Raw genomic sequence first — 13179 nt, forward strand, 5'->3', positions numbered from 1 at the left:
CAGAAAGTAAATTATTATTTAAAATTCTCATTTTAAAAATGTATTACATACATGAGTATAATCATGTGTGTAATTATAGATGAATATAGGCTTCTTGTTTTACATTATGTTGTCATGAATATTGATTCTCATTGAAAAACTGACTTGCATATATAGTTTATAACTACGAATAAACATACTTAATGTGTTACGATAGCCTTTGGATTTTACTTGCCAAAGCAAAGTCTCATTCGTATAGAAGGTTTCAATGAAATCTACAAGCCATTCAGGAATGATGCTGCCACTTTCAACCGTCATTATACACAATTGTTTTTTTTTTTTCTGTGGAAAAAAATAGACATATATTATTCTGACATCCATATCAATCATTAAAAACACAGGTAAATCCAATGTATCAACTATTTAGGCATAAACACTTTCAATTTAATAAAATCCAACTCAATGTTCTTCATTGGTACATGTTATGGGTCCACGGACGGACAGCGAACTGACTTCAACTAAGCCAAAAAAGTTGTATCCACCACATTAACATTGCAATGCGCATGCGCAGACGTTTGGCCTGAGGCTCATCGATTGAGATGAGCTATTTACCCAGGCCACCTGCGCAGGCCAGAAAAATTGTGCAGGTTGTCCACACTAACTTCCTATTTTATCTGCACAGTCCAACTGTGCAGTTATAACTGAATGTTAGTGACAGGCTTTATAGAGTATTATACGTTGTATAGAAAACTCGATTGCACCGTAGAAACTTCGGCGCATTTTTTACTTGTTATGATTGCTGGCTAAATCTAATGAAGTTTTATTCGAGAGATGTGCAGTTCTTTTATTTGAAATCAACATGACAGAAAACGCCGATGCTATCCTCTGTTTATTTCAAGGTACGTTGCTTTAGATGGAAGCTTGGTTTATTTCCTGATGATTACCTCCATTAAAGCTATCTAATCAAGTCCTCTAGCATCAGTGAGAGACATTATGAAAATAGATGACAGATGCAACTGAACTTTCGTAGATATCATTGCCTCTATGACAAAATTATGACACCTGTCTCAGTTTTATATTTTATGAAATTTATTACTTCATTCGTATGAAAGTTCGATTGACCTCACATTTTCCGACACTCCGAATGTTCAAACTCATCTTTTAAAAATGAAATTGGGAACAATGCTCGTTCTACCTCAGAAAAAACTAGTGCTTGCTTTAGGTGGCATGAACTTTCTTCAACTGCATAAAAAGTGCGCATAAAAGACCACTTATATAATAATATATATATATATATATATTTATATAATAGAGATTATATATATATACTATATATATATATATATATATATATATTAAGGACAGAGGAATATATAGCATGAAAACTTGGTGGTCCTACCATACAGTGATAATCTCAAAGTTATTCCAATTTTCTTAAAGTTTGAGAGTTGATGTAGCCAATAAGAACAATAATAGAATAAAAAAAAAGCAGTAATACAGAACTCTCCCGAAAACATTAGAGAGTGTATATCAAAGCGCATGCAAGTAATGTGACTATTTTTATATTGAAAAGAGTATCACAAAATAAGATGTATAAAATATTCAAGGGACAACAACACAATTTTCGTTAATATTAGTAAAAGCAACCATACCATTAATTGAGCAGGTGCTTAAAAGATAGACTATCCGACTAGAACAGGCAAAAAATCTGACTGAATCAGGTTAAATAAAAGAAAGCTTCGTAATAACATGAATATTAACCAAGGACCGCACAAGTTTAAAGAAGGCTATTAACTGGGATTAGTAAAAAAGGTGTGATAATGTCTACATAAAAAAATACTGCTTAGGGGGCACCGACTTCAGTCAAAAATGAAACAGCATCTTTTTTTCGTTAGATGCGAATAATTTTTTAGTCGTTGCTATGCTGAACTGTACGGTAGACGAGCGTGTCAATTTCTGCCCCAATGATATAGAGTTGTATATAGAATTTAGGCCAAAGGCCAAGCAATGGGATCTATGAGGTCATTCAGCGCTGAAATGGAAATTGACAGTCAAAGGTTTGATAGGTGTAACAGGAGGAAAACCTTCCAGTTGCGCTATGAATCAAGTGTTAGGAGAGGGTGCAAAGTAAGATGAAAAAAATAAATATGAAAAGAGGTACAATAAAAGAAAGAAATTGGTTGCAGCTAGGGACCGAAAGCACGCTGCAAAGAACCTCAAGTAAGGCCTACAGTGCACCGCATGAGGTCCACTGTTGGCACTACCCCCCTGCAGGGTTCTTCCACTACGTATCAGTTGTCCGGAAGATTTCTTAAAAGCTAAAGACAAAAGTAGTCTGTTTTCTTCATCCTTTCACTTGGATGTTTGTGGGTGGGGTAATGACCTGTGAGCGAACTCCAAGGCATTACCGCACAAGCAGTGATGTAATTCAGCATTGCTTATTCTGGCCCATGTTTAATCTTTGTTGCATTCTCCAAGTGGGTTGATAATCTTCCAGCTGGAATCTTGGCAAATGGTTCAGTGAGTAGGATGTCATGACAGTAATAATGCCGATTTTCTTTTCTGTTAGGAGCGGGCAAGAGCCCAAGAACCACTGTAAAGGTCTGACGGAACTGTTTCCTCAATTACATGAGACCCATATCCAGTCGGTAGGGTGTGGATTAGTGAGAGAAGGTTTTTCGTTAAAATGGGTCGACGTTTGATTGTATTTGTTTCTGGGTATTTCATCTACTCCAGATTAACTCTAACCATTCGACCATTTTATTGCGACAAATTTTGTTAACAAACGAGGACAACTGTATAAATTCAGTCACATTGTTAGCAATTATAGATTTTTTTTTTACTCGCAATGCTGAGTAGATTTTTGTTGTTACACCGAAATAAAAGGAAATCAAGTAATCAAACTATTTTTCTCATTCGAACAAACTGAACAAGAGACAAGGACAGTTTGATGAGTTATGGTTTTGAGCAATTTTTTTACGACCGGTTTGGTTTTAAATGTGAATTTGCCTTGTATAAAGTCATTAACTGGATTAATTATCATAAAGTATTTATGATGATTTATTTTTTTTATTTATGTAAGAACGCGTAGATGAGATGACAATTATGACTGATTCTTTGTGTACACTGATCAGCTCTCATCCTCGTAGCTTCAGTTAATCGAAATACATAATATCTGGTTATGAGGATATAAAAAGAATAAAAGAAAGGAATAATAATAAAATAGAGAAAGAATAACGGCCTTGTAATTTTTAGGTATAATTTAACTTAAAGAATAAATGTTTTACCACTTTGGAGGTCGGGCATATCAATCAATGATTTTAGGTAGAAAAAGATCAAGCAGTGGACAACCAAATGAAAGGAGATCTGCATCTGAGAAAGCTCATTTTGATTGCCTTATCTGCTGTTCCAAGAAAAGGTAGAAAGTTTGTTTTCTCTTAATATTTAGATTTTTTATATAAACATTATTCTCCTCCACCCCCGACCCCCCAAAACCCCCAACAAATCTTACTCAGCCCCCAACGTGCAAAATTAATGCTGAAATATCTTTCACTAGACCATTACTCCGAGAGCAATGTGGAAAAATAATGGAGGGAATATATTACGGAGAAATAATAAGTGCTTCGAAATTCATGATGTATCTTGGTAGATGGTCCTTTGAAGGTTTCACGATCCGTACAATTCCCTTGACATACGAACTGTGAGTTTAAAAAAACAATATGTATTTTTTCTTCTTCATGTCATATTTATTTGTGCTTTTTCCCGTTATTGGAGCAAGTTTTTTAGATATTAACCTATTAATAGGTGTTTTGAATGACTGGAAACGAGAAACATTCTCATAAACAATGTGCCAGTTAAGGAGGAAAGGCTGACTCTCCTACCTTTAAGGCGAGTAGGAACAGCGAAGTTTTGCAACGTCTTCAATGTTTTCAAGAATAATCATTGACAGTCTGTTAACCTGAGCGCATTTATTGTTTTTGGGAAATTAAGAAAGAAGAGGTCTAGTGGCTCTTCGGCCACTTACAGTTATTACAAGGTCATGGATTGTCCATGATTATGCGTAGGTATACAAATCGCAATCTGTGACTGGTGTCTGGCAGTTTCCTTGAAAAATGTTATACGACTGAAGGTTAGCGGTTTCAATATTATTCCACTTGACGTTCCTGAACGTTCAAAAAAAAAAATCAATAAATAAATAAAGACGAAAAAAACTTGCTTGATGGAATTTTCCTCTTGTAGTTGGTAATAACCCAGTGTGTGTGTGTGTTTTTTTTTTTTTTTTTTTTTTTTTCACTTCGGTTAAAAGAATCCCAAAGTGTTGCTTTTTGGGAATAGCAACCATTTCATCATTTATTTCAGTTCGTCGTTGGACGAGTGGGTTATGAGCTCGCCCAGCGATTCGGGAGTTCGATTCTCCGCTCTGCCAACGTGGAATCCGAGGAATTTGTTTCTGGTAATTAGAAATTCACTTTTCTATAGAATGTGGTTCGGATCCCACAATAAGCTGTAGATCCCGTTGCTTTGTCACCAATTTTTCTGGCCACGTTAAAATATCTAATCCTTCGGGCCATCTCTAGGAGAGTTGGTAAACTAAATATATTTAACTTATTTCAGTTCCAAATTGACGCAGATCCAATTGATAGTAAATTTACTGCCTTCGTCCTGCTGCGAAAAAGGCTATTGCTCTAATAACAGTGATTTATTTATTCTTTTAACTAGCTTGATTGGTGCCTAGAATCGGTGTGTATCTTTATATCCCTTTGTTTGTACTAGGATTCATCTAGATTCTAGAAATTTCACAATAGAAATCAATTCTGAGTGGGGTGTGGCGGCTTTGTCAGACAGTCTAGATTTGTTTGGCAGAGGTGGAAAATGTTGCTGGCATTGTTGCTACACTGGGATCAACAACAGTGGTGCAGTGTTATTAATTGTGCCCTGTGCTGCTTGAGAATGGGCTGTGGAATTTACGGAGAAGAGTACTAGTTCCCAAGGGATATCTCTCCAGATTGGAACAGCATTCTTTTGCATGTCAGTGCTCCCTAGGCCTGGGAAGAGGCTTTCAGCGTAGGTTTTGGGAGGATTCTTTTCATGCAGATTAATGCAGCAGCAGCTTTACGAGTATGTCATTCGCTAGATCAGTTAACGTCTACAGAGAAGGCTAATCTGTATTCCATTAAATTTCATGCACAGTGAACAACGTACTTACAATCCATCTTCACTAAACTTTCGTCTTCCGTTCGATACTCGTGACCAGACTACCTCAATCTTTAACAGCTTTATTTTTGACAGGTATCACCTTTTCAACATTTCTAGCTCAAGGTTTTTTATTGTCTGAAATTAGCTCATCTTAATAGTCTCCACCTTGTTTATTTTTCATTCTTTTTTAATATTCACAATTTGGTTTCCATAAAAGAATATGGTTGAACGATTCTTTTATTGATCCTATTTTTTTTGTTTGTTTCCACGGCGTACATTCCTTATCGCCCTCAAATATTTGCAGAGATTCTTGTGCCTTCTGTGCTGTAACCATTCTTTGATTACCTCCCATTTCCACTGCCAAATTAAGTTCCACGCTGAACGAGTGGTTTTCGAGCTCGGCTGGCAATCCGGTGGTCCGAAGTTCGATTCCCTGCTCTGCGAACGCTGAATCTGAGGAATTTATTTTTGGTGATAGAAACCTATAATTTTCTTATTGTATAGTTTAATTCATTTAGATAATGTTTATAGTCCTCGTTTCGTGAGACATCGTCAGCGATAGCAACAACAATAATAAGAGTGATGATGTTTTCTGGTCACAATCTTAATTGTATAAATTCATTCATCTCATAAAGTTCCCTTTCCTTTTATTTTCATTTTGCTTTGCTCCCAGAATATTCCGTGTTTCATCTGTTCCCTTCAATTCAGTGAACGCTGTTAGAGCTTCTGAAAATTAACAATAATAAAATTTTTGTAAAGATAATAATAGATTTTAGATGCATAATAGATAACGAATAGAATCAGAGGCAGTGAAACTTGAAATGCATTTGTTGCCCTTAGAACAGAGCTAAATACAGATTAAGAAGTAATTCCCTCTCACATAAGTCAACACCAAACTTAAATTCTCGACTGATATGAAATAGAAATCTCAATGTTAATTTGTCCTTGCAGTTTTAATTGCTTTAGGGAGACGGATTCTCTGTACGTTTGTATACATATCCACCTTTTAGTGGAGAGGAAATTCAATTTACGCTCATAAACGTTTAATCCTCTCAGTGACAGAATACCAAAATGCAATAATGCTCTCGAGCATTTTAGATGAATGAAATTTTAAATACCATTTTCTTTTGACAACTTCATCCGGGGTTGGTTCTCTGGTGTGCCGTTATAAATCTGTCTCTTTACGGTCGACGGATTTTTTAATATTATTGGAATAAAATAGGAACAACATATTTATGCTGATTTAACTACCATTAATTCAGGATATTCAGATGGTCTGAATAATTTGAATAACCCATTTTTTTAGCGTAACTTTGGTCACTTGAACAAAATAGACTTAAAGACCGCCACCCATACGAGGGAAAATGAAAGGTGTTGCTAAGAATCCGGGAAGAAGAAAACAAAACAGCTTATAAGCTTATAATGACATGCGTGAAGGTCATGTCTTTTTTTAGATTATTTATGGCTTTCGTGAAATAATGCTGAAGATTTTAATAATGAAAAATAAAAACTTATAAAGTATTACGGACACATAAGTGAGAAACTTTAACAGTGGTATTTTCAAAGTAATCTATTTTCCATGACTTTAACATGATTGTTTTTCCAACATTCCTACGGGAATCTGATTTTGCGAGATAAATTTTAATCAATAGTTGTGTTATTGAATTACCAACTTAATTAAAACTTAAATGGTAAGATTATAACATTAATGGTAGGAGCATATGCAACAGTAATAAAGATCATGATATTAATAAAAGTAGCTAAATGATAAAGATTAAGTCGACTTCTTTACAGTTTATCAATATTAATAAGTGATTAAATTCTTGGAAATTGTCGTCTGCTGTCCCTGAGATCATCTTTTCCACTTCTGGCAAATCAGTGAAGTCTTATTGTCAAAATTTGCTTCCTTAGGAATAAACATTCAGTCAAAGGACAGGCGGTCCTTTCCATAATCCTGACATTAATTAGGTCAGTCGGTTTGAAAGGTGAAACAGGAAGAAAACCTCAATTTTCCCTGTGAATAATTGTTAGAAGAGGGTGCATAGCAAGATGGAAGGCCGAAAGGTCTTAACATAAAAGGTTCAAAGGTTATAGGTACACATTTAAGTAAATTTGCCCACTTCCTTATTGTTCCGGGTTACATGAAGATGTTCAAAGTTATCAGTATTATATGAATTAAAATGAGCATCTATCCAGAATGAACAAACTCGAAGATTCTATAAATATTAAACCGAATGTATAAGCAAAAACATTAGGATACCACAGACATCCACTATGACTGATTACACGGGCATGAAAAAGTCCCCAACCCAGACAATGATCTCTCTGAAAATCTAATCACTTGCCAGTCACGATGTTCACCCCTGGTGTGTTTTCTATTTTTCGAATTACAGCATAACGAATCATGAGATCTTTATACCCAAGATACAAATGAATAAGCACACAGACTGAACTAAAAACATATATACCTCTATTGAATGCACAAAAAAGTGGAAAAAAGAAGAGTAGAAATTAAAAACAGGTAAAAAATGCGCCGAAGAAATCGAGTTTTCTGTACAGCTTATAATCAAAGCCACCGAAAATAGATCTGTCTTTCGTTGGTCACGGTATAACGCTGTATGAGCCCTAGTCAATGAAACCCTCAGCCGGCCGCGGTGGCCTGTGTTGTGCATTGCCAGAACCACGATCAATGGCTAATTTTAATTTGAATTAAATAAAAACTACCAAGTCTAGAGGCCTGCAATTTGGTATATTTGATGATTAGAGGGTGAATGATTACCATACCAATTTGCAGCTCTCTAACCTCAGTAGTCTTTAAGATCTGAGGGCAGACAGGAGAAGTAAGGACAGAAAAAGTGCAGGTGAACAGACAAAGCCATCTTAATGGTTTTCTTTCACAGAAACCTAAAAAAGAAACAAATGCTGTATACATGCACACATAAACAACAAACCAAATTAGAAAACACCCAGGAGACCTTGAGTGGTTCTGTCCAGAGGATGAAGGAGAAGGAGACACTTGTTGCTCATTGTGAGGGAAACTTCTGTTGAATCATCAAAGCCAAAGTTAGCGCGACAACTGCTGTGAAATTGAAGGTGGTTCAGTTTGCAGGAGAACTGAGCGAGACATAAAGAGAAGAAAAGTATTTTTACTACATTCCAAGGACTTGTGGTCTATTCAGAAGCCTGAGGATATGAAGAGTTTGCGATATTTATGGATCCGTTTCTTTCTTAGACAAATCTTTGACATTTCTTCTAGCATTTAGTGTATTTAGTGAGGTGACTTGTTTCACGTATCTGCTTCATTAAGTGATAAGTATTTTGTCTGACGTCTCCACTTATTTTTAGAGGATAAAATTTTTTTCACATCACTTCTAGAGTTAGTGGAACGATTTTAATTTGAAGTTCCGACTTGATTTTAGTAAAGCAGTAGTTGTCATCAATAAAGGAAAAACCCTTAGTGCATTTTTATCTGGTGCAGAATCAATAACCATTTCTATAATTCTAAAATGTTAGGATTAAATAATATGAAGACTCATACATGAGCAGAATATTGAAATCACATGAGAATTAATTAATTAATTTCCAATGAATTAGCACAATCTTGGGGACTAAGTTTTCTCCCTTTTTCATACCTCTTCCCATGTTTGCAATTATCGTTTGATTTTTATGGATTTTTTTTCTCTACTTCGTGAACCCGGGATGGCCTGTAATATCAAGTTTGGCTTTATATTTATATTCTTACAAAATCATGCAAAATGTATTTTTTTTTTTGTTTAATTAGTCTTCGAATGATTTTAGTTTTGTATGCGCTTAGACAAACCAAAATTTCCATCCAATTAAGTATCTTTATGACAAAATGTTACTCATAATTGTACCTTGTTAAATGCAAAGATAGGCATATCTATTGCCACGGTTACAAAATGGTCTACCCAACTATAGTTTGTCTTTGTTTATATATAATGTACTTCAGTATTTGTACTTTTGATCAACTTAGATGACCCATTATCTCGTAGAGCCTACGAAATTTGAAGCAAATTACTGTATGCGTTTGCATATCTGAAGAGTCTGAATTTGTGAAAAATCATTCCAAAACCAGGTATCATCATGAAAATCATATATGGTCAGCAATGGCGTAAAAAACCAAAAAAGACACACACACTCGCGTAAGTATTTTCTAGTGGAACACAAAGGGGGTACATGGGAAGCTTGATTAATAATTGAGTTATCTTGGATAATCTTGTGTTACAAACAGTGTTAACCTACTCATGTACTTATAATTTCTTTTCCTTACAACAGCATATACATACGGTAATGTATGCTGGATATACTCAGATCGTTACACTAATGAACGTACTTACGTAGTCACACACAAGACTTCTATCTTTAGAGCTTACAGAACTGCAAAAAAGGTGAATGAAAAAATGTCACTAAGAGAATATCCGAATGGAAGTCGTGAAAGCACACGGACGCGTGTCCCTGCTTTCAGTGATATGGGTGAAACAATTTGCCTTTCTCTTCACCGACGATGATCCATGAAAAAATTTCTTCTGCTGTATTTCTCTATAGGGATAGTGGCGTAATTATGAAAATAATGTCAATACAGAAAGGTGAGGGATAACTCGCACAGATTCCTGTAATGAATGAAAAATTATTTCAAGGTACAGAAGTCAGGGATTTATTCCCTGTTGCTTAAACACCTCGGATGTTATGAAAATTCCATTGATGATTCCTTACCTATTTTTCAATTCTTTACACCTTTCCCCCATTTCTTTTCATTCATAAGAATAATTCTATTCTAAGCAGAATAACTCAAAATTCTTCACACCAAGGGTATAATGAGTAAGGTTATGCCGGTCGCTGTCAGTACTGTAGACGTCATCTAAGCTTGAAGGAGAGATATGAAATGAAGTAAAAAGGCCTTTAGTTAAAGGTCACAGTCGTAACTCAGTCTTCGATGTGCGCTGCTTCGTTCTAAGTTTACAAGCGTGAATAAAACAAGTAAGAATTGCACCGAAGTTTCCTCAGGGCAATCGAGTTTTCTGTATAGTGTATAATGCTGTATGAGCCGTGGTCCATTAAACTTTCAGTCACGGCCCGATGGTGGCCTGTCCCATAGCGTTGCTAGACTCACGATTATAAATAATTTTAACTTTAAATAAGATAAAAACTAGCGAGGCTAGAGGAATGCAATTTGGTGCATTTAATGATTTGAGGGTAGATGATATACACACCAATTTGCAGCCCTCTAACCTTAGTAGTTTTTAAGATCTGAGGGCGGACAGAAAAAGTGCGGACGGACATTCAAAGCTTTATTTTACAGAAAAAAAGAGCCATTTTATTATTTACAATTACGAAAGGACGTCATCGATCGTTACTCAGTGGGACTTGAGGTTTGATATTTAACTAAAGACAAATTGTTCTGCGTTTGGAATTTCACTGCCATAGTTTCTCCTTTATTTGAAAATAACCAAACCTGCCAAGAGTGGTTGACAAAAATAAACTCTGCACCATAAGTAATAAGATCAGTGTTCTCAAAACTGAACGAATCCGCATTCAAGTATATTAAACGAGTTTTGATGAGCAGGAAGCATTGTTAGATAACCTAAAAGCCGCTAAGTTGGCGAAAATGCAAAGGAAAATAAGTACCAGTTTTCAAATGATACACTTTATGATCTAATGGATCGAGATACATATTTCAACGAGAGCAAACGGGAATGCATTCTGCGTTTACTTCAAAGGGGAGAGTTAAGATATAATAATTTATTAATCTTTGCCTGACAGCCAACATTCAGAGGTGTCATGGCGTTCCACCTAATATTCACCATGCAATTTTCCAAGCATATAAACAAATAACCAATTTTCACCTAAAGAATATTCAGCCCCTTTGGAAGAATATCTTAATTTAAAAAATCTAAAGCTCCACCAGATAATTATGTGAATAAATTCTTCAGTTACCATCATTAAAACATAATCATCCTCTAGGAAGCAATAAGAATATGAAGATAGAAAATAATATAAAATGTAAAACAAAAAATTATTTTGCATATCAAACTCCATAATCAATAACGATAAAGTTCAGAAATAAAGGAGACGTACAGCCACATTCAGTTCTGTAGTCAATAAATGAACTGTCTCTATATTTAGTTTACCCCTCCTGCTCATTTGAGCTTCCTACCACATGCTAACGCTCCGTTACTTCTAATAACAAAAAGTCAGGCGAGATTATATGAATGGCTGCATAGCTTTTAAGAAGCCGTTGCTATCTATCTACTATATCTATATCTATTATCTATCTATCATATCTATAATATATATGATATATATACAATATATATATAATATATAGATATATATATATATATATATATATATATCTATATATACATATATATATATATATATATATATATATATGTATATATATATATATATATATCTATATATATATATATATAAACTTTTTTTTTACCAAATACGTATGTCTGTAATTGGAATAGGCACCATGGCCTCTTAATTTATCGAATTCTTCACCCTTTTTGGATATTCTTGTCACTACAAAGCCTTAGATCCAAATGCAAGAAATGAAGTAATTCTGATGTCCGGTAGCGGGAATCGAACCCGTATCCCGAGAAATCACAACGAGGTCACGTTGCGACCTGACCATCAGAGTTGCTTCATATAAGGCTTTGTAGTGACAAGCGTATTCAAAAAGCTAAGCGGGTCTGCTACCGCGCAGGTCTGAATCTGAGCTGGTAGGATAATGAGCTCAAGTGAGCCAAGGCAAGTCAGGTCAAAGATTTGGCTTAAAAAGGCAAACAAAAATGTGCCACTCTGTTTCTGTCTTATTTTCATCCTGTCCCTAGTGAGCTAAGGCAAGTCAGGTCAAAGATTTGGCTTAAAAAGGCAAACCAAAATGTTCCACTCTGTTTCTCTCTTATTTTCATCCTGTCCCTAGTGACTTCTTTGATAGGTATTGGTTAATAAATGTCAATTGTCTTGTACAATGCCTCTTTCACAAACATTTCTTCTTGCTCAAACACTGTTAAAATATTGTCAGCACAACCCCGAAGAGCTGCGAAGTATTTTAACACGAAAAGGAAAGTCAGGTCTTCAGGTTCAAACAGGACGGCTCTTTCGTCAATAGTAAAATGAAAGTTTAAGAAATGTCGACCACCTGGTAAATTCAACCTAGTTCACGCTATGATTTGCTTTGTGCATTTTTGGAGGGATGATATTGTCGACAACGTGAATCGTCTTCTTGGAATAGAAAGACCAATGAACCAAAGGACATTGAAGTGGGATGCTGTTGCAGCTCTTCTCACGCCCTAGGGTCATTTTTGCTCATGAATGTGACAAGTAAAAATGAAATAAAAAAAATTCACCGAGTTACTAAGAAACTATAGTAAATTTTGAGTAGGGAAACCTTAGAAAATAGTTATATTTTATAACTACAGGCAATTAAACTATTTTCAGGATATGTTGCATTTGCTGGTTATTATTAATATTATTATTATTATTAATATTATTATTATTAAACCCTTTACACTGTTCCAGATTCTGGTTGGCAGAACCAATGACGAGGTCTGGGAATTGTGAAAAACGACTTGGGATGAAGAAAATCGTTCGCGTGTTTATCTGTGACGGGGACGGTGGATTACACAACTGTCATAGATCAACCGCCTCTAAAGAAAATGGGAATAAAGTTTTTCCCAGGGATGAAAAGCAGAGAGCAACAAACATCCAGGAAACCGAGATGGTGACGAAAGAGCAATTGTTAAAGGTTCAGAAGGAAATGTACCAGGAAATACTAGAATACGAAAAGAAGAGGATATAACAGTCTTACATCAGAGAGGAAATGGAACTGATATTCAATGAGTATTTTCACTAAAACCTGAATGGATGCAATCATTAAGAAAAAATGAACATAAAGCCTGGACAGATGAAGAGATCGAATTGGCTCTTATTATGCTACGTCTCAACCCCAAAATGCTTTAAATGTCTTGA

This window comes from Macrobrachium nipponense, chromosome 16 (assembly GCF_015104395.2).
Source record: "Macrobrachium nipponense isolate FS-2020 chromosome 16, ASM1510439v2, whole genome shotgun sequence".
In the NCBI taxonomy this organism is placed as follows: domain Eukaryota; kingdom Metazoa; phylum Arthropoda; class Malacostraca; order Decapoda; family Palaemonidae; genus Macrobrachium; species Macrobrachium nipponense.